The sequence below is a fragment of the Sinocyclocheilus grahami genome, unplaced genomic scaffold (genome assembly GCF_001515645.1).
Source record: "Sinocyclocheilus grahami isolate Dianchi unplaced genomic scaffold, SAMN03320097.WGS_v1.1 scaffold101.1, whole genome shotgun sequence".
In the NCBI taxonomy this organism is placed as follows: Eukaryota; Metazoa; Chordata; class Actinopteri; order Cypriniformes; family Cyprinidae; genus Sinocyclocheilus; species Sinocyclocheilus grahami.
The window spans coordinates 742,411-766,270 of NW_015505280.1; the positions used below are offsets into that span (position 1 = coordinate 742,411).

At 35.2% G+C, this 23,860-nt stretch overlaps 1 protein-coding gene across 1 annotated transcript in view; it reads right to left on the reverse strand.

The window, feature by feature from the left end:
• Window positions 1-23,860, reverse strand: part of LOC107588288 (uncharacterized aarF domain-containing protein kinase 1-like) — a 111,035-nt gene that overhangs the window by 46,229 nt on the left and 40,946 nt on the right. The window lies entirely within an intron of this gene.

A 23,860-nucleotide genomic window follows, 5' to 3' on the forward strand; every position in this document is an offset into this window, starting at 1 on the left:
GTGAAAAATAGCATGACTGATCAGTATGTCACTTTTTCCCTGCGATGCCAACTGCAATGAATATTCAACACAGACACAACAGGGGCAGTGGAAGGGGATGCCAAGAGGAAGTGACACATTTCTCATTCTCATGCTCAAGAGGAGTTAACCATAAATAAATACTCCAAAAGGAATATCAAGCTGTTCTGCTCCAAAACAACATATTTCCAAATGTGTTTCACTGCTCCTGGAGAGACAAAAGTATGTATGTGCTGTTAAAACACAAGAGATAGATGACCTTTCAACATTGAGTGCCAAAAAATCCTAGCTTTCACACAATTAACGTCACTTGGCAACCTCTACAAAAATGAACGAGCAGCAGGTGCAGGTCATCTCAAATTTGGTTGTTCTTTTCAAAGCTTCTAAGTATTGAGTGACGTACTGAAACCAATGGCTAAGTCTTAATCCTAGTGATGTGCGAGCATTTTGGGTCTGCATAAAGAGTGCATTTTGGGAATCATATATAGGCTCTTGACGCTCAAACTGCAGGACTCTGTGAAATTATACTACAGAGATACCTCATTTTGTTCAATATTTGCATGAATCCTTCTTGTATAAGACAAACCTGTATAGTTCTATATGATGAGCTTTGTGAAAATTATCATCCAAGATGTGACCAGAGTCAAGGGAAATCAATAAGTATACTATACTAATAAATAATACTCATATCTCTGTACTTACAGTATATATAATTTTACCCAGTATTGTGTGTGCCTTCGATTTGCTCAGCAATATGCAAACAAAATCAACTAGTCAGGTCTTGTTAACTAAATGTACTGCTTATGAAGCCCATCTAAAGTTTGAAAATATTTGAGCTGTATAAAAGGCAAGTTAATCTGCATCAAAAGTCTCGTTTGTTCATAATGAGTCCAAAAATCGTCAGCTCCAATTTGGAAGCAGCCAAATTCCAAAAACAGAATTAAGAAAATAGAGTGAACGACTCAGACACATCGGATGACTAAGTTAGCAGATTTTATCATCATCCAGGTTGGATTTCTGCCATCTGTGTCAGCTGAGCAGCATGGGGCGGACTAGAGGCATGTTGCCAGGATCTACCGTCTCAGGTGAAGGACCACTGAGAAACAGACACTTCTCACCTTATGCATTCACCCAGAAATTTCCCTGCAAATGGCCCTGATCCAGCCTGTTGACGTCTGGAAGGCACCCAGGATGATGAGTATGAGTAACATGCAAAAGAACAGAGCATGAGGTAGCTGTGAATATCACAAACAAAGTTTTGCCTCTCTGAATGTGAAACTTGTTTAGTGACACAACCAGGTAAAAATAGAGCTTCTTGTGTCATGACTAAGATTTGCCAATTCCTGGCTGAGACAACAACTCTATAAATAAATGATATACAGAAACACCCCAGTTCCTGAGCAGAAATTAGTACTGTTACATGTGAAAACCTCTCATTGGCTTCTTCTCTCCTTACATTGCAAGTTAATCATGAAGTGAATTATGTTTACTTGACAAAGCCAATATGTCAAATTTAAGCTTATTATAGCTTAATTTCTATACATAACTCCTCCCACAGCTTTCAAGGCATATCCGCTAATGTTGGCACAGACATTCAGAATGTTCTGACTCAAGTTTCTAGATCTTTTCTAACGATTTAAACTTACAAATTTCCTGTAGCAGACCTCTGAACAGGCCCAAATTCCCACAGACTTTCATCCAAGGGTGCAACTTTTTCATTTATGAAATCCTATAGTGTATTCAAGCTACACCAAACATCGCTAGAAACATGTTAAAGGGGTCATATGATGCTATTTTAAAGATCATTATTTTGTGTATTTGATGTAACAGAATATGTTGACATGCTTTAATGTTAAAAAAAACATTATTTTTCAAATAATGTACATTATTGTAGGTCCTCTATGCCCCGCCTCTCTCAAATGCATAGTTTTCAACAAAGCCCCCTCCTTTGACAAGCGCAGTCTGCTCTGATTGGCCAGCTGACCCAGTGCATTGTGATTGGCCGAACACCACAAGCACGCGTCGGAAATGTAACGTCCCTTACCATAATCGCGAGCGTCAGCTTTCAAAGTAAATATCAAGACAGTTAATAATGTCGTTATTTTACCATCAGTTCAAGCCCGAAAGGGCAATATGGGTTGTGCTGTTCTGTTGTAAATAAATCTTAACCAATGATTCCTAATTGCATCTACTTCCGGAAGGCCAAATAAAGTGCTTTTGCTTTCGCACTGAATCACACAGCGTCTCCCTGACATGGCTGCATTAACACTACTGCTGTTCCTGAAACCATGCCTTCTTTCTTTGCGTGCACATTTGGGCGGCATTATGCTAATATTTCCACATAGTGACGTAGACATGTGGGGACGTGTTAGAATGAGCTGCTTTAGGTAGGCATGGTTGACTCTTAACTTTTATAAAGAATATCTCTTTGGATTTGAGACTTTAGTCTTTGCAACTTTACAGATGATCTTTATGCACCAAGAGCTTGTAACACTTCAAAGAGAAAGGAAAACTTGAAATCGCATCATATGACCCCTTTAAAACATGCTTGCAACACTTAGCAACATGCTTAAAAACAGAACAGCAACACCTAGCTATCAGTATGTTAAAATTCTAGCAATCATTACTAACATAATAAAATATAATGGGAACATACAAAAACATGTTAATGTGTATTTTTGATGTGGTTTATTGGCCATCTGATGAAGTTAAATAATGGGGTCTGAGCTAGCCTAGAATGTCTGATATGGTCTATGGTCTGTCTGAGTTTTAATTGGTCAATCTGACTTTTTCTGATTTTGTCTGAAAAAAACCTTCAAGCTTTAAAGATTTTTAAACTTTCAGGCTAGCCATTGGTAACAAAGTTTGTGATATCACTTCCCAACCCGAACACATTCTATTTAGTTATCATTTCTACTATTAGGATAAAGTCCAGGATACTTTGCAGCTTTCCTTTCCAAGAAAGCCACCTTAGAAAATAACAGACTGTCTAACCATCATGTAAAATGTGAAAAGATGGTTTGTTTTGTTTTTACTGTCTAGAGGCAGGTTTATCTGAAATAGCTTCTACCACAATAATAGACTGGCTCATTCAAACAGTCGCACAGCAGGTCAGTCCAAAATTGTACAGACAACACAGATCTGCTCAAGGATGTCTAGTTTATTTGCTACTAAGTGCCTCAAAATATTTCAAGTCACTAACCTGGCAAACTTTGACCTTTGATTTTATGGCATTATATAGTCTGTGAGCAGACTGCGGTGGTCAGTATCTGAAACTGAGAGTACCCTTAAAGATACCTTATTCCATTATTCAAATAAATACTTAATTATTAGCCCATTTATAAAACTTTCCAACAAGCATAAGCAGTCACTATTCAGTCTAAGGATGCTATGTCAGATATCTGGCCTTCTCATGTATAGCAAAACAAATCAGCCCCCATCAAAACAGTTTTATAGCAACGCCAATGGACTCAGCAGGTGGACATGGTTGGTGTCACCCATCCAAACCCAGTGTTTTTTGTACACAGATAACCTGTCTGATTAGGCTAATGTGAACCTGACCATGGCTAGTTGCTCAGAGGGACCTTCCGGCGCTCCCGAGGCGCCTCTCCCACATATGACTAGCACTTGCCACTCTGCATGAGTTATGCAACCATATCTCTGGGAAAGCTCTCATTACACCATAGCCATGCAGATAATTTTTTGTGTGTATGTGTGTGTATGATTTCACATATAGAACTTTTGACACAAAAATGGCTGATTTTTACCTCTATATTTAATTTATATTAAGATTATACACCATATATAGTGTGTTGCTTTATAAAAAGACAGTTTAACCATCATTAACCGTCAAGCAAGATTTTGCATCACACACTGGTCCCCTGCTGAGTCACTTTTTTGCATCTGTCATTCAAAGCTTGAAGGGGGTGGAGCTATGATAGGCTCCTCCCACCCCATCTCCATTCTTAACACAGTGGGACAAGAATAATGGAAGCAGTTAGCTACAGCAGAGGTCAAGAAGGACTCCCTAGAGAGCTGTAGTCATTAGACTAGCCTGTCTCTTGTCATATGCAATATGCTCAGCCCACTGTACTACAACAGCATTCGCTACAGGAGCCGCTGTATCAAACCTCAATTGTGCGCTAATTCCCTCTAGAGTTGCGTTTCAATATGTCCTGCATAGCATGCAAAGCACAGGTCTGGCATTTGTATTTTTGTACCATTTTGCCTCACTGTCCTTTCTCATTTTTGTCATTTTGTTTTTGCCAGAGCATTCACGCAGTTGACCCAGTTTGTCCTTTCTGAAATGATCAGATAATCAGAGTTTTGTCCTTTTTTCGTGCAAGCTTATCTAAAGCCACAGATGACTGGGAGCACAGATCAGCCTGTGATAGCCTGATAGCACAGTGTGACCTCTGACCTCCCGCTGAGCAGCCAGAGCCATTATTGTGCCTCACTGTAATCACAGTCAGCTGAGACTGACGCAGAGGGGATACACAAACAGAGGAGATACCGGTGTGAGCGGCCCTCAAAACAACTAAAGCCTGCCTATTGACTGACTAATGAGGTTGTGACATTCATTCACCTGTTAACAAATTTAGATGTGCAGAACAGAATAAAATAAAATCCTTTATTTATATAATGCTTTTTACAATACAGTTTGTTCACAGCAGCTTCACAGGGAAAATAATGGTTCATTGATGCAAATAGAGTTCAATTCTGCTGTAAAGCAGATCTAAAAGCTCAAAAATTAAGCAAAATAAAATTAAAAATAAAATTAAAATAAATTAAAATAAAATCGGAAGAAATACATACAGAACTGATCAAATGGCAACTCAATTGTATTACTAATTATCATGTATTTAGCCAGGTCTCATTGAGGTAATCCCTCTTCTACCAGGTAGTCTTGATCAATGACAACAATAACTACATAATATAATATAATATAATATAATATAATAATAAAATAATTCGTTCTGTCAAACGATTAATCGCGATTAATCGCATCCAAATTAAAAGTTTTTGTTTACATAATATATGTGTGTGTATTGTGTATATTCATTATGCATATATAAATACACACACATACAGCATATATTGTGAAAATATTTACATATCATATATAAATACATTTAATATATAAACGTAACATATATTCTTAAATTAATAGATGCGTGGGTGTGTATTTATATATACATAATAAATATACACAATACACACACATATTATGTAAACAAAAACGTTTATTTTGGATGTGATTAATCGTTTGACAGCAATAAAAATAATACAATAAATAAAATATATAAATCATTATTATATTATATTTTAATACTAATAATTTAGGTTGTTATGCAGTTGCTAAATGGTTTCAGCCTGTTGTTTCTAATAAGCTCTAGATGGTTACTAGGTAGTTGCTTAGTTGATCAAGTCCCAAGGTATGGTTCAGTTCCCTTCTTTAAAGTAAATTTATGAAATTTTCCAGTAATTTATTGTACACCAGGTGCAAATTTCATTTAAGTGCTGAGAAAAGTAATAGCCTCAGCCCTAGCAAACACCAGTAATAACATTTCTAAATAAGCTGCATGTGTGCATTAGCTTTAAATTTCGTTTTAGCCTTAGATTTTGATAAACTACCCACCACCCCCACTGAAACTAATAGCATAACCAAAAAGATAAATTGTATATAAATGTGAGTTTGTGAAACATTTGGAATTAAGCAAATTTCTGCGTGAATACTTCCTAATAAATATAAGGGGTTTTCAAAAGTGTGTGTGCGCGTGTTACAAAACTATAAATACCTTCGATATCTTAGATGGCTCAAAGATAACGCAACATATCCACGTTCAGACACATACTGACAACCTGCACTGAATCAAATAAAGAGAAGCCTTGCTTTCCTGCACTAAAAGACATAACTCTGTCTCTCAGTATTTACTGCCGATAAATCCAATAGTTTTCTTTTGCAGCAAAGCCAATTAACAAAGTTTTCCATTACTCCTTTAGACAAATCCTTTCTTTGCGGACCGTTATTATTCATCCTAGTGAGAATAGCGATCTTATCTTAATTACACAAATACAAATACTTCTTCACCAATACAAAATGCCAACAGTTGAGCATTCCTGTTTAAATGCAAACTAAATTCATTTTCTGAACTTTGAAATTACTTTGAAATGAAAAGGATGGAATCAAACACATTGGGACGCATTCAATTGATCAACTGACAGTAATGTTGCAAATGACTTTGCTGCTCTTTTATCACAGAATTTTGACAATAGTGTTTTATGGTTTCCACAAAAATATATAACAAATGTTTCTTGAGCACCAAAATCAGCATTTCAGAATGATTTCTGAAGGATCATGTGACACTGAAGACTGGAGTAATGGATTCATTTCTCTTCCTTCAACCTTATTGGACTGCAGATTCAAGTCAATGACATTTTAGTGTTAACCTGTCCAGAAGAATTAACCTATTAACTCTGACTTTATCTTTAAACTATTAGAGGTGATCAAGATGGACTCAAGATGAAAGTCAGCTCGACTCAGGACTGAATGTGTGCTCTCTGAGGAGGATGTACTCTAAAGCAGCACAAGGCAACATTCTCACATTTGTCACCTTCTCTTCTCCCACCTCCCTGCTGCCATAATCCATGAATAAAGAGTGACAAACCACTTAAATTCTTTCCTTGCCATCACCTGTACTTATGTGAAATTATAGAGGAAGCAACAAAGGCAAAGGAGCTGCCTCCCATGCTGAGCTCCGTTGGAGACAGGGCAGCTGGAAATGTGTTCACCATTTTCAGTCCTGAAATCATAGAATGTTCCCAGCCAGGCAGACCTGCAGAGATCTTCAGGGTCAGCATCCCAGCACTTCAAGCCAGAGAAACTGTGGGGGGTCACGGACAATACCAGAGCATTTTACAGGAGTGACACCTCACAGTGTGTCCCACAAGCACACACGCTTAACACACACACTTGGCAGCACGTCAGACCGACAGTCGCTCGGCAGTCCACCTACAAAACTTTATAAATCACTTCCATCAGCTCAAATTTCTGTAACCACTGATAAAACACCAGATTTCACAGAGTAAGAGCCCAGAAGCCATGGACATATGGGAATGGGTGGCATACAATTGTGCAGCTAATTGGTCACATGTCTTAAGTGGTTGTTATAAATTGTTAAAACTTTTCTATCAATTTCTTAAAATTAGCTAAAGCTTTAAACTCATGAACTAACAATGAACAATGTTTACAGAATTTGATCATCTGGGTTAATAATTTTTTGCATACATCTGAATCTGTTTTGTAACATTTACATTTTAAATTGCATTAATGTGTTAATGTATTAAATTTTTTAATAGGCCAATATTTGGATTTTAAAACCAACATCATTGTAAGCAGACGTAAACCGATATTATCCAACCTGATGTCATTATTATTCATAAGTATTCATAATGTTTACACTTACACGTCTGTTCAAAATTCTGGGGCTGGTAAAATTGTTAGATTGATGTTTTTGAAAGTCTCTTATGCTCACCAAAAATGCTTTAAAATACAGCAAAAACAGTAAAATTGTTAAATCTTATTATAATGAAATAATTTTTTTGTATTTTAATATATTTTAAATTCAAAAGAACAGCATTTATTTGAAATAGACATCTATAGAAAAAATTTGAAAGGCAGATAAATAATTTTAGTTACAATATACTATTATATAGATATGTTCATTTGCAAAAAAAAGATAAATGCCACTGTAAAAAAAAAGAGCTGATTGCTGTGCATTAAAAAGCTCCGTGTATTGCGTGTAATCACATCCATACAGTTTATGATCACAACAACAACAACGTTTGTCAGGCATCTACATTGTCATCTGAGGAGGTCACAAAGATTAAACGAGTGTTATTTTTAAACTCTAAAACATGAAATGTGGAGTTATCTGCTTTTGCCAAAAAAAAAAACGACTATTGGAGTTATCTGCTTTTGCTATAAAACAAACTTTTAATATGTAAAAAAAAAAAACATACTTTCCATGAACTTTAATTTTGTAAATTACCTGTATTTGAGTTATTATTACTTAATCAAAACAACCCAACTGCAGTTTGATTGATATTACTTAGAATGCACAATAAAAAAAACGTGATTTCTGAAAATAAAAATAGAGTTATCGGGTTTTGCAAATGAACTCTTCATATGTTAACATTAAATGAATGATAACAGTAAATTATTAAATAAATGATTACAGTAAAAACATTACATACAGTGGGGCAAAAAAGTATTTAGTCAGCCACCAATTGTGCAAGTTCTCCCACTTAAAAAGATGAGAGAGGCCTGTAATTTTCATCATAGGTATACCTCAACTATGAGAGACAAAATGAGAAAAAAAATCCAGAAAAAAGGTTTCTTACACAATTGCATATGTATAATCACAAGCAACATACTTTTTGTGATGATGAGCGCCATACTGCTGCCTCTCCTGACACTATAATGGCTGTGGTGAGCTCACATTTCCCCTGTGTCTCTGAGGTATAATTAAAACTTCTTGTAATCATTTTTTTTCCCTTTAAGATCCAAACACTGACACGCCTACCATAGAAACTAGCCGCATTTGAAATGCACAAGAAAGTTCAATGATTAACAAAAGGACAGGGGTTTAAAATCTTCCTTCATATCACTGGAAAACACAACGGTTGACTAGTCACACAACAAATCCACATTTTTTTCTTTTTAAATATCTTTTTCTAAACTATTCTATACTTCGTATTGCCTACAGGGAATATCCCTTCACGCAACTGTAAGCTTTTATTATTATTTTTATTTAATTTATTACATGCAGGCATCATTTAAACATTTCTTAATGGGATATCCCTGAAATATGAAAACTGTAATCATTTACCCACACTTATGTAATTTCCAACCAATTTGAACTTCAAAAGGAGACATTCTTAAGAATGTTCACACTGCTCTTTTTCCATATAGCAAAGCACAGAGGGGTGGTCAAGCTCCAAAATGGCAAGGGCACTAAATATACAGTATGACAGCATTCCACAACACTCCTTATCTTCTAAAGGCGTTAGATAGCACTATACGAATTACAGTAACATATACGAAGTAGAATGTTCCAGTAAGACATTATAATCACCAGTGTTAATTTTGACAGCAAATTTTGATTTAGTTTTAGTCATAGTCTTTTGACTAAAATGCCATTTAGTTTTAGTCAACTAAATATCATACGATTTTATTTGACTAAATCTACAGTAAATTTAGTCGGCTAAAAATATTTAGTTGGCTAAAATCTAATGGGTTTAGTTACAGTGTAATGCATTTATTAAGCATTTCTCAAAAATTTCCAAACTCATTATATAGGTTTGATATTAAGGTTTTATCATGATAGACACCGATTTAACTGCGGTGACACACAACATGCCTTTATGTTAAAATGAAATAAAACCCTCATAAAGAGGGTTCTCATAAAGAACAAGAACATGGTCTTCTTTTTAATGACATACCAATGTTTATATAAGCTAATTATGCATTCTTTATAGCAACTTGTTTACCATATTCTTCATTCTTTTTAAGCAGACATATTTATTTCTATAAATACATTTAGATTAATCTTTAGAGCTACTAAAGTTTTTCAGTCAAGAGCAGTGAGTGATTTTCTGTCTTTCTGTTGTTGCTTTATTAACATCAATGACTTGAACAATAGCAACTAAATCAGGCTGCTATCCCTTTAAAACCGAATGCACAGCTGCAATGGATGCAATGTACTGATACACGTTCTCTCTACTGTTTACGTTCACTTAAGACCTAATCAACTGTGTTTACGTGAATACTCATCAAAACGGACAATTTGACATAATTTTGTGTGCAATTCTCCGTTCATGCGACGCAAGAGTGTACTTGTGTGCTGTGAGACGCACTTTCTGTGTGTGCATACTGTGTGTGCGCTCAGAAAACCGGACCAAATTGAGTTCTCTCTTGCGTCATCAGATTTATATGTCTGCTCTTCTCTTACTCCCAAATATTGACATTTTTTTTTATGTTTTATGAGACGTGCAGCAAGTGTATTTTAGCTTATGTCCCGCCGTTCATATGTACGCATCTAACCTCTTAACTATGCAGCAGATTCGTTCTGAATGAATCTCTTCCCAAATCGTCCCTCCCTAACATTTTTGTCTCGTTTTTATTCATAGTTTTTGTCATTCAAAAAGAGTTTTAGTTCGTTATCGTCGGTGAAAAAAATGTGAAATTTACACTGATAATCACTAACAATTTCAATGTGCCTTTTCACAAAACATCACCTTTTGCATTCTATGGAAGAAAGTCACTCTTACAGGTTTGGAAAGATATGAAGGTGATTTAAAGAGTTATATTCAACGTAGTATGCCATTAACTACCAGACTGATTTTGTCTGTCAGTGTGTATAAATGAATAGGAAACATGTTGGAAGTATGAAATGAACAAGCAAATAAAAAATATTTAAAAAGGAAAAGCTTGGTTTTTTTTTGGTAAAGCACAATTATTATGCTAAACCAGCCCACAAGTATCTCTCACTCACACACACACACACACACACACACACACACACATATATATATACAGTATATATATGTATGTGTAATGGTTATACTTCCGAAACAGTGTTATATTTTACATTCATTTGTGGTGTTGCCTGCTAACCTACCATTATACGGCTATTACTGTAATCTTTTCTTGTTTTGGAGCAATAGAAAGGGCGTAGATATGAGCGAATCATCTTTTTCTGTAAAAAGTAATAATAAATTAATTAAAATATCATGATAACCTTGTTGCAGAAACTGTCATTTTAAGCTTACTAGTGGAATCGGTAAGGGAGCAGCCCAGCTTGTACACCTGTAATTATGACAAAGGGTTGTTAACGTCTTAAAAGTGCTTTTCACATATCACCTGATGAGTACTAATGTATTTCATGGACACACTGGAACACTCTGGATGTCTTAGAATACGATATGTCAGGTTTAAAATGTGAAAAACTAAGAAATTGCATGTCAGCATGCAGCTATTGAAAGGTACCATACCAGCATGCATGAAAAGTGCCGTAATTAGTCATTACTTGTGCTGTTAAGTGCATAACCTCTTTTCAATCTACTTCATATCTGAATATTGGGCCAGAAAATTCAGCTTTCCTTGAGAAATGGATCAGAATAACAAGCCTAGAGCAAAAATGTAGGGTATTTGAGGAGGCAGAGCCCTTTTGCAAGCAAATGTGAAGATGCCTTTGACCTAAACACAGCAAGCTTGGAACTGACAGGCGAGCCATAGAGCGTTGTGATTGTTTGGGATGTTAATTGCATTGAAAGAAGCTGTAAAACAAGCCACAAGACTCTGCTCCATGAATGGGGAAGTAGGCACAGCTGGGACGCTTATAATCAGAGGCAGAGCATCAAAAAAGAGATTAGTGCTTCAGAGATTAAATATTATCTTTTTACAGCACTAAATAAATCAACTTCTCTTGGAGCCACATTCCCACACACTGACGAGTATCTCACATCACTGACCTTTTTTTCCATATCACCTGCTTTACATTTGGTGTTTTTGGTATGTTGATTTGAAGCAAACAGCTTTTGTAAATGTTACATTATGTATGCGCAGTCTCAATCACATAATCATCAGTCTCACTGTTCAGTAACACTGGGTTGATGGACAGGCAGGTAAGAACCCGAAAATACCATATGACCATAAATGTGTTAAAAAGGAATAGTTCACCCAAAAACGTACATTCCGTAATCATTTAATCGCCCATATGTTGTTCCAACCTGTATGACTTGCTACAGTGGAACACAAATTGAAACATTTTAAAGAAACACTTACAATGAATGAGTACTGAAGATTTCCTCCAAAAAAAAATTTAAACAAACATGGTCACCAAAAATGTAGCAAAAAGTACTGTAGTACCATAGTATTCATAGTAGTCTATACAACTATATGCTATATTCCAAGTGATCTTTGCGTAAAAGAAACAGCCAAAAATTTAAGTCATTATTTACTGAAAATATTTGGAAAGAAAGACTTCATACGGGTTTTAAACTAAAAGAGGACGAGTACATGATTTTCAATTTTGGATGAACTATTCCTTCAAATTCATGTAATTACCTGTAAAGTAGTGAAAAAATGGGCACTAGACATTTATTCTGTAGCTTACTATCCAAAGGTCTGACACAAATATGAATTGAAGGCACTTAGCAAAATGCAATTTAGGGGTAATTTATAATCATATCTAAAGAGTTATTTACAAGTATAATTAAATCCTGGATATTTACTGAAAGACTATTTTAAAAGAATATGTGGATAATTGGCATTAGAAATAATCTATTAATCAGAAAACTAAACCATATACAAATCAAAAGCAATATTAGAATCAATCTATCTACTCAAATAAAACAAACAAAAAATATAAAATTAATAAATAAATAAATACATAAAACAAACAAAACACAAATAAATAATTTTCAAACTTCAAATTAAAACATTATTTCCCTTTCTCCTAGTGACAAGTTACGCCCTAGTCTCATATATTTTGTAGGTATATATTTTAAGGTTTTGTAAAGTTCTGCTTGTAAAAGCGAGGTTTGGCAATGTTGAGCTAGTTAAGGCTCCAAATCTTCACAAATGTGAATTCTCTGCGATCACACGTTATAACCAATTATATTATATTACATATATTAAATTATATTATATTAAAGAGACCTGTCATTTATTATCCTATTTTTTTCTGTTGTAAAATGAATTGTGGCGTTCTCATGAAATGCATTTATAATAAACGTTGACATGATTGCACCAGGGTTGGATTTAGTGAATTGGGGGCCCCAGGCAAAATATAAGAATGGGGCCCTATCCACCTTTTTCTTGTCGTAAAAATGGGCGCAGCCATTTGTAAATTCTATGGGTCTGGCTTCCGGTCTCATCTGTGTCCACTCCGTCCAGCTATTTTTAGCTGAACAAAACTGCTTGATATTGAAAGTTGGTGTGTCTTATCATATTATTTTAATGTATTATCTGAAATTATGAACACACTGGTTTGTAGTGCAAACAGTTTTACCGTTTACTGCACGTTGTTATTCTCCTTGTTATTTACCTTCTGCTAATGAACCGGAAGTCTCACCCATAGGCTTACTTCCGCGTTGAAGAAAAAGGTGGATACATTTGCACACATTTTCCTAGATCAACCTTGAGGTTCCATTTTGTTGTTTTCAGCGTAAGCCTGTGTGCAAAGGCTGTCTAACTCTAAACTTTAAAATGCATTTATTTTTAGTTGTTTTAACTACAAATTTAAATAATGAAAAGGCAATTATACATTTACACACCTAAAATACATATATCAAGAGCATGCTCACAGATGAGAACAAAACAGCGTTGGATGAAGTGGATTAAAGCCCTGCACAGGTCTCAAATATAGGCCCTATAGCCCGTCTTTTTCCCCCTTTTCCCAAAAAAAGCTTATACTTACTGTTTCAGCTATTAAAATAGTTCAGTTTTGTATGTAATAGAAAAGTGATTATATTTCATTTTGTTTTTTTATAAAGTAAATTTAGAAAAACATTTGGAGTATTTTGCTTCACAGTGATGAACCTAAACTCAGACATGATCAAAATATATAGAAAGCTTTAAATTACTACTTTAAAACGAAATAATTCAAAATCACAAAAAAAGACTCCTAATAAAATAAACTCATTCATTATGTAATCCCTGCATTTCTCTCTAAAGGCACAACCAATTAGGAGATGCGAGCATTTTTTCATCACTATAATTGATGGAAGGCCCGATTATAATTTGCGTTTTATTTTATAATTCCGTACAGTTAAAAAATAAAACACTAATTATAATGGCATATATGTAAAACTTTGTCCTATAATTGTATAGCTGCTTTTTCTGATTTTTATGTTGCTCTGTTCTGAATACCTTAAAATTTAAAGGATTTGCTGCAACGCAATTTTGTATGATATGTTAATTATTTATATTTTTTATCCATGCAGCAAATGCTTTAAAAAACAGCTTTAAAATTACTTTATTGGATTCCAGATGCTTTTAAAGCACTTTTCACTATAAATTTTACTGGTAGCTTGAATGTAAACATTGTCATGAATTCATTGTATTCCCATTTGTAAAATAGCCAACAAATTAATTGTTGTAGGCTAACCCGATCTCATGAAAGTGCATATAGCACGATTTTCTGCTTCTATTTGGCATAATATTTCTATGCAGAAATTGACTTTGGCATGCAAAAGACTGATAAATTCATAATTAACGAAATGTGTTCAGTCGACAGACATACTGGACACACAGGCCTATAATAACTGCTGAAATGTTTGCGGGGCAAATCTCAGATCAGTCTGAGCACTCATGGTACTCACAGTGCGTACAGCCGTACACCTGCAGGCGCCACAGACTCGGACGGTTGTTGTGGCAATAAACACCATAAACAGCAAACATTCACGTGTCCGAGCTTAATGCGCATATCCTATATGAAAAGCATTTTAGGGGGCCCTTGGCTTTTGGGGGCCCAAGGCGGTCGCCTACCTTTGCCTAATGGGTAAGTCCGCCCCTGGATTCCACTTGACGCAACAAGAGATGGCTTTTGCTTTCATTTTTCGTTCTTTCCTCTTTCATGATTGATGTGTTATTTTAATATTTCATTTTTATAAATGTCAGCCAAAGACAGTTTTGTGATGTGAAAATCTAGTATTTAATGTAAACAAGGAGGCTATATTATTGAAGGAATAGTTCACCCAAACAGGAAAATGTGCTGAACATGTACTCACCATCAGATCATCCAAGATGTAGATGAGTTTGTTTCTTCATCTTAAAAGAATTTGATAATTTTAGCATTGTATCACTTGCTCACCAATGGATCACCAATGGATGGGTATCGTTTGAATTTGATCGATTCCGGTTCCGATTCTGCGTATCGATTCTGATTCTTATCGATTCCTAATTCCGATTCCAATAAGATAAAAAAATCCATTAAACAAATTTTAAGTCAAATATTTAGATGTCAAACATATTTATTCTGTTTTATGTCTATGGTTTTATCAAAAAAATACCACAGAAAAAAACAACTAGACTAATATAAATTTCAAACATTAAATTGTTAAAGACAAGTAAACAAATTAATTAGCAATAGCATAAATAAATAAAACTGAACAAATGTCAGGTACAGAAACTGAAATCAAAAATTTAAAAACACTGCATAGTTTTCTTTTCATAAATAATACAAATATTGATTAACCCTCATTAAATTTACGAAAGATATTCAGTCAGTTAATGATTTTATTTTGTTCTTTGATTAACATTAATGATAGACAGCATGTTTATTAGACGGCTGTCTCTTTAACAACGAACACACACCGATCTAAAAATACTGTTACACATGCGTTTTCTTTCTCATCTGTTTACGTTCACTTAAGACAAAAAATGGCTGTGTTTATGATGATATACCGACGTATTTCGTGCATACTGGTCGATAGATGTGAAAGAGAAGTCAGTTCTGGCCCGGAACAACCTTTCTGGAAATGCACAAAACAGTTCGAGAACGGACACAGGTCGGGAACCTGCATCGGGACCACTGTTTTCTGTGCTCGCGCTTCAGATGTGTGCGCTGCACGCAAACAGTGTGCAAGTTCTTTCCCTTCCTGCACTTAAATAGTTTAAAAACACATTAAAATGCGAATGCGGGAATCATTAAGCGGAATCGAAATGCACATGTCTTATCGAATACCGGATCACAATAATCCACATGACTCCAGTCCATCAATTAATGTCTAGTGAAGCAAAAAAATAAATCAATCAAGGCATTTTAACTTTAAACCACTTCTGGTCAAAACGTGAGCATAATCCATAATAATGCATTCACCATTGAAAAAATCCACCTCTATTGTCCTCTCACACCAAAATCCACCAACATATTAGTTTAGAACTGTTCTGAGCCGTTTTCACTTGCTTGATCTGTGCATATTTCCTCTCCCGAGTCAGAGGAAATGACTATCACTGGAAAAAGCAATATTATGGCTAGAGGACTCGTATTTTAGCTGTGAACAATGCTTTTAAGTTAAACTGTCTTGATGGATTTGTTTATTACAAACAGTTTTTTATTTTATATCATAGGATGTTAAATGTTAGACTGGAGTTGTGTGGATTACTTGTGGATTTTTGTTTTTAATCAGATGTTTGAACTTTCATTCTGACTGACGGCACCCATTCACTGCAGAGGATCCATTGGCGAGCAAGTGATATAATGCTAAATCTCTCCAATGAATTTTTTTCGATGAAGAAACACCCTCAGGTCATCCATGATGTTGATGAGTTTGAGCACATTTTTCAACAAATTTGAATTTCTTGGGTGAACTATTCCTTTAAACCTTTCAATAAAAAGCTCCTTAGTGATAAGTAAAAAAGGCCAATAAGTCAGTCACTTCTGCTACTATACATTCAAAACACAAAATGTATCCTATTTATATATGTATCCTCATTAAACTGCAAACATGTTTATGTTGAAAATCTGGAAAATTTGTTTCGGTGTTTTTTTTTTACAGAGAGTAAGGAACCGTCTCGGAACGCACCACAGTGTAGTGCACCACAGAGCAGTGCAGTAGGGTCTTCTCTTCAGGGACAGATTGTCGAGTCATTTCTACGGCACACTCCAGATTCACACTGTAGGACCACATATGCCACCACAAATGCTACAGTTCCGTTTCTCTTTTTTTATGACTTTAAAAAAATACTTGCAGCCTCCAAGTAAACTTGGCTGTTCACTTTATGATGAAAAGGCACATCTATGTACTACATTGGCTGTTAGAATCAGTATAATAATGAATTACTCAAATTTGCCAAAGCTATTACTGAAAAAGTGAAGTCTATCATTTCTGCAATTCAAGCGGCACCAAAAGTAATTGTACAGTTGGGAAAAAAAGGAAATATATATATATATATATATATATATATATATACACACACACATGCATGAGCATAAATAAATGCATACATAAAATTTATAAAAAAAACATAAGCATAAATCATAAATGCTTATCTATCATTATTTTTGGAAAACAAAGCTTGGTCTTGGGCCAGAGTGTTGGTGTTGGTGTAAAGGGTTTGGCATGGAATGGCAGTGATTGTAGAGAACAGCACATATGGATACAGGAAGCACTGGGACAGCCTGCACTCTGCGAGGGTGGTAACCACTGAAGCAAAGAGGGCTGAGTCTGGATATTTACAGGGTCCAACAAATCACCAACGCCAAAGATGTCCAGCCACCCACGTGCTTCTTTACTACCATACACCAATGCCAAAAAAAAGACCACATGCACTTTTCTCAGACCCTCATGCTAAGTATAACTGATTTTTCAACATCCTGTGGCTTCACGGGGTGTTCAAAGTGTTCATGGATCAAATCGTGACTCAACCCTCCACGAAAAACAACCAAAAATTGGATTTATATGGGGGGGGGGGCCTTATGGATGCTGAAATGCAAACTTTTATTTTCTTGTAATGATATGAAAGAACAAAAAAACAACCAAACGAAAGAAAATGACTGAAAGAAAAAGAAATAACGAGTTAACAGAAAAAAAGAGAGAAAGAAATGATGAAAGAAAGAACGAATTAACAAATGAAAGAAAGAACGAACAAACAAATGAAAGAAAGAAAGAACAAACAAGCAAAAGAACCAATTAAAAATGGGAAAACAAATGAAAAACGATTGAACGAAATAAAGAAATGAAAGAACGAATGAACAAATAAAAGTGTGAACTAACAAAAGAAAGAAAAAAGAAAAAGAACAAAGTCTGACGAAAAAAAGAAAGAACAAGCAAACTAAAGAAAAAACAAATGAATAAACAAATGAAAAAGGAATAAAAAAACAGAAAAAAGGAAGCATGAAACAATGAATGAAAGAGTAAACAAACAAAAGAACAAATGAAAGAATGAAAGAAAAAAGAATGAACAATCAAACGCAAAAGTAAAAGTATGAACAAACATGAAAGAAAGGACAAAAGAATGAAAAGAAAAATAAAGAAAGAACGGAATAAAAATAACAAAAGAAAAAAGAAAGACATGATTGAAAAAGAAAGAACAAGCAAACTAAAGAAAAGACAAATTAATAAACAAATGAAAAAGGAATAAAAAAACAGAAAAAAGGAAGCATGAAACAATGAATGAAAGAGTAAACAAACAAAAGAACAAATGAAAGACAAAGAATGAACAATCAAACGCAAAAGTAAAAGTATGAACAGACATGAAAGAATGGAATAAAAAGAAAAGAAAAAAGAAAGACATGACTGAAAAAGAAAGAAAGAACGAAAGAAAGAAAGAAAGAAAGAAAGAAAGAAAGAAAGAAAGAAAGAAAGAAAGAAAGAAAGAGTATTGGGGCAGGGTGATTAATCACAGCTGCCGCCCCAGCGAGTGTTTCGCTTCATCTTCCTCCTGCAGCCCCTGCGTCTGTGCTGGCAGGATGGGAGCGGTGGGCTGCTGAAACACGCCCCGTATGATGCCACACATCCAGCACATCATTAGAGGAAATGATCCACATTTACATGCTTGGCTGCCCGTTGTGTCATTGAGAATGAGGCAGCAGCGGTGGCGCTTTCCATGGGATCCACCCCCTTTCCACAGCACTGATTCCTTCGACCGATCGAGAGCACACACTCACAGGCCACTCCTAGGCTGGGACTCGCCTGCCATCTGTTGTTTAATGGTCTCCTGTAATGGATCCCTGCCCCATGAGCCCAGTCTTTTCTCTAAGGGACAAGTGCAGACCTACAGGCCATAGAGCTCACATTGCACCGGTAGATCAGAGACACAAAACCTGGCTGAAGATGAATGAGGTTACATGGTCCAAATGAAGCTACAGTTGCATGGTGGACTCTAGCTGGACTCTAGTAAACAAGAACCCTAAAAACATGATGATTCCCTTCTGAGGGACCATCATCATATTTGAGGGCTCTTGTTTAATGTCTATTATAATATATATTATATAATATATATTTATTATAATTTATTATTTAAGAAATTAATACTTTTATTCAGAAAAAAAAATCAATAAATCATTGATCAAAATGGCAGTGAATACATATATAATGTGTGTGTGTATATATATATATATATATATATATATATATATATATATATATATCTCGCCTGCCCTAAAACCCATTGAGTTTTAACAGACCCCCTAAAGCGTGCGGTGAGTTTGTTGGGGGGTAATTGAGAATGAATGGGGAAAAGTCATGTGAGAGGAGGCAATGCCTTCATCGCAATATGATTGGATATAGCTGGTTATGATAGGATAAATCTCGCCTCTTGTGTTAGTGCGCATTCGCGTATCAGTCTAAATGAACAATATAATGGCGTTAATGTGAAGACTAATTTTAAAAAGAAAGTAAACAAATCACACTTAGATATAACCACTTTGTTACGTCAAAATAATACTTAAAATGGCATGAAATCATGATCTGTGGGAGTTTTTAGTGAGTAATCAGCTTGGTGAAATGTATATCTCCTTGCTGTGACCAATATTTATTGTGCTTTGATGACTGATCATCCGAAGATTAAAAGTTAACTAATAAAAAGAAGAGCTGAACATAAGTTCACAAATAAAATATTTTGTTTACACTTTAGTTTAGTTATTATTTTGGAATAAATGTAAAATGCTTAAACACACTAAATTAATGAGTGATTGAATAAGAATATTGATTAAATTAATGTAAAAGTATAGAATAGATTTTTTTTTCTGATAGTGTAAATTATTTAACCCAAAAAATGTGACTGGGACTTGAATTTACATTTGATAAAAAAAAACACATTTCAGAACACCACTGCCCACCACTGATATATATATATATATATATATATATATATATATATATATATATATATATATGCTACTGACAGTTGGGGAAGGGCTTTGATTAATGGTGCTTAATAATATTTTGGCTGATTTAATTGTAGACTTGGTTTTCTAAATTCAAAATATAATTTCCTATTCTTCTTCTTTTGATTTGGGGCTGCAGTATGATCCAGACATTTCTTGACAGTTTTCGTAATATTAACCCACATAACTTGAGCTGTTGTTTTGTTTGGATGAGGCTCCCTGGCACAGTTTCTTCACTGCGAATGAGACCAGGCCCTCTTCAGATCCAGCAGAGAATTGTGTTACCGCCAGTTGTACCTTTCACTTATTTCTCCTCTTCCTCAGTCTCTCTTTCCCCCTTCCCCTCCATCACACCACAGAACCCTGTTGCATCATGCTTGTAATTATGGTGCAACTGGAGAAATGTCTGTGGCAAAGTTCAGTTTGGCAGTCTGAGTGGGGAACAGAGGCTGATTCAGTTTGAATTTTCTGGCCTAGTGACTCTGGCAGTTGAACCTGATCTCTGATGGTCTGGTGGTCTTATTGTTGAGTCCCAACCTCTCTCATTGGCCAGGACATGTCACCTTTGTTTTGATTATGATTCCCATTTCAGCCCATATGTGACCATCTGTCTTGTGCCTACTATTCATGATATGACCTTTAACCTCAGCGGACACCTGAGCATGTGCTATACAGTCTGTTCTTTTTTTTCCACCTTGGTCTTTTAATTTTATCAGTGGTCTAAATGTGCTTAAAATAACATTTGACTAATGTGGTGTGACATACTAGAATCTTCACTGGAAAATAATGTTGGGACAGACTTGATTTCATCCATTGGGATGTGAATGGGTTGTGAAATGCAATGATATTTATAGTTAATATTTTTCCCCTGTCCACTGACTTAAAAAATGTTTCAGAGGAGGTGTTTACAAATTGATGAAACCATTATTATCACAAATTCTTTCTTTTTAATAAAAGTTTTTGGTGAATTGTGCACAAAAAAGCCTAGTATTATATTTATATATATATATATATATATATATATATATATATATTACAAGTTTTTTATATATACAGTATATATTAGGTGTCCCCCCATAGTCGAATCAGAATTTTCGAATCTTGCCGATATTCGACTGATTGTCGAATCATGTTTTGGGGGCGGGGGCAACATTCGGCAGTCATAATTACGTTAATACACAGGGAAAATGTGTAACGGGCGCCTCGCAGATACAAACGTGGTAAATAATGAATAAATGATAGCTAACATTAAACGTCAGCGAAACCCTAAGAATTCACAAATTATTTTACAATAGTGCTCTCATTATAACGTTATTTATATAACAGTAGTTATTAATGTTGTGCATTTTTGTTTTGAACTGCACACGCTGAAGATGACCAGTAGAATTATGCTGCAGGTTTTTAATCAATGGGATTTAACTCATCATTTATCTCATATAGAATACACTTCGTTATTTATACAACATAACATTAATATTACGACTTATAGGCTATCTGCACAAAATGCCCCGAATGCACGAAAGTGTCTGTGCGGCTCTGAATGAACTCCTTTTGTGGGTTCTTCACGCAACAACGTGCGGAAACACAGCAACTAAACTCTAAAAATTCACTGCGTTTTATTATAATAGTGTTCTCATTATAATTGTGTATGACAGTCCCAGTCATAGTTATTAATATTCTGTATTGTTGTTTGTCCTGCTAAGAGATAATCACCGTAGTACTATAATGAAGTGCTTTACTGCAGCGCAACTCAACCAAATGCATCTTATATGAGATAAATAATATATACACAATATATTGAAACATTTTGAAATCACTTGTACCCTACCTGATCGAAAAAAATCCAGTCTTTCACTCTGCCTGTGTTAATTTGTTTCTTGTTAAAGATCTAAATCCTTGCCGCCAAGATGCTCCTCTGTCAGTCAGAGATTATGGAAAGTGAAACTTAAATCTATAGGGTTGGTTGGATTTAGTCACGCACATTAAAATATTTATTTAAATCTTCTTTCTTTTCAGATTCTTATTTACAGCATTATCTTAATAGGCTGTATAGTAACTTATTGGGAGAAAACCAGTAGTTCTATGTGAAATCAGACATTTGAGACCCACTATTCGGGGTCACCCCTACTAAATACAATCACCTACAAGAATTCACTCCATATTACACATTTTGAAATGTTTAAATTAAATTAATGTTAATTAATGGTGCTAGCAAAGATAAACATTACTATTAAAGCTGCATTCACACCATGTCGTAATTACGAGATGACAACACTTGACATTCTACCCGGAGCTGTCCACATCCTCAGACTCTGTAGCGCCTAAATGAATCTGGCGGTGCTCAGGTGGTACAGAGGTCAAATGGTCCATGTCATAGCTCTCAGAACATTCCGAGCTTACAAGTTGTAATTACGAGTTCTGCAGGCACTTGAATGCTTTAGCGTTGATAGTGTTGCCATAGAAACGCATAATTCAGCTAGAGCATCACGTGTTGTCATCTCGGAATTATGATAATTACGACATGGAGTGAATGCATCTTAAATTACTGACAGATATAGTGTTAAGGATTTCAACAAAGTTTGGTCTTTTCTGGCATGAATAACATCTCAAATTGTGTGTCTTATTGCACTATTACTTTTCTAAACGATCACACTTATGATTTCATCCAGTGGACGATAAAACCAGCAAACAAATCCCAAAAACATACACTGCTAGAGGAATCCAGGTTATATTCAGGGAAAAGGACATCACAAATACTTGAGTGTGTCTACATCATTCACATTTTCTTAAATTGAAAGGCATGCTATTATTATTTATGTTCGCAAATATCTCAGTACATACTACTATTTGTTAACAAACAGTGCCTAAGGCCCATGGTTGAGAGTCCTTGCTCAAATTGTGTGCGCGCTCTTTCCCCCCACTGTGGGCTCAAAACTAGGTAGTGTTGAGTAATTAGCTCCATTTTTCAACAGAACGTGATAATTACTTTTGATAAATATTTGCATAATTGAACTACTAAGTGCCTTTTTTTCAGTCCCTCTACCCAACCCTCCCTTACACTGTGCTGGAGGTTAATGCTGTTCAGAAGCGCACAACATTCCTCGAGGCTTCTAGAAAGACATGCAATGCAAAAGAATAATCGCTGTTCTTTTGTTTTGTGCAGAGAGATGTCATACATTAACAAGGTTACAATAAAAGCATTGTATTATTGTATTGAAATGTATTACTAATTATATATATATATATAAAACATATAAATACTTAAGTGTAGGCATATACATGTATATCCACATACAAGCTAAGTGGCTTTCTACTAGGCAAAGAGTGCATAAAGCAGAGGCCTGGCTCTATTAACTGGAAATCTCATGGAATAACATTTCAGTTGCTCAGGGGCTTAAAGAAGAGTGAATTAAAGAGATAGAGTGAAGGCAAGCTGAGAGGAAACCAAAACCAGTGTCTGTCTTCCTCTCCACACCTTTGTGATATCAATAATTCCTTATCTAAATGGATCCAGAGCCGCCCGTAACAGCTTTTTGATTTTGTGTGAGACCATGCCAGGCCTCATAAATAAATATGAGGGATGGTGGGGGATTTCTGGGATGCTGTAGGTTACCTCACGGTGCAGGAGACTCTCGCTAAAAGCCCTGGCAGAGACTCAGTTTGAAGGGCACTGCCAAACAGTCACGGCACAGCACACTGGATATTACAGCCCAGTGGCGTATGGTAGACTTCTGTAATGAGGCAGATTCCTTCTCTGGGTTTGGCTTTTTAAATCTGATGTAAACTAATATATGTATATTCAGAAATTCTAAGTTTATATGATTTTAAAGTTTAAGGCATATAAACAGCATTTACCTTGCAGTATTAACAGTAAATCAACACTAAGAATGATTAAAAATATACAACTATTTATACATTTGATAAATATATTAACTATTTATTAA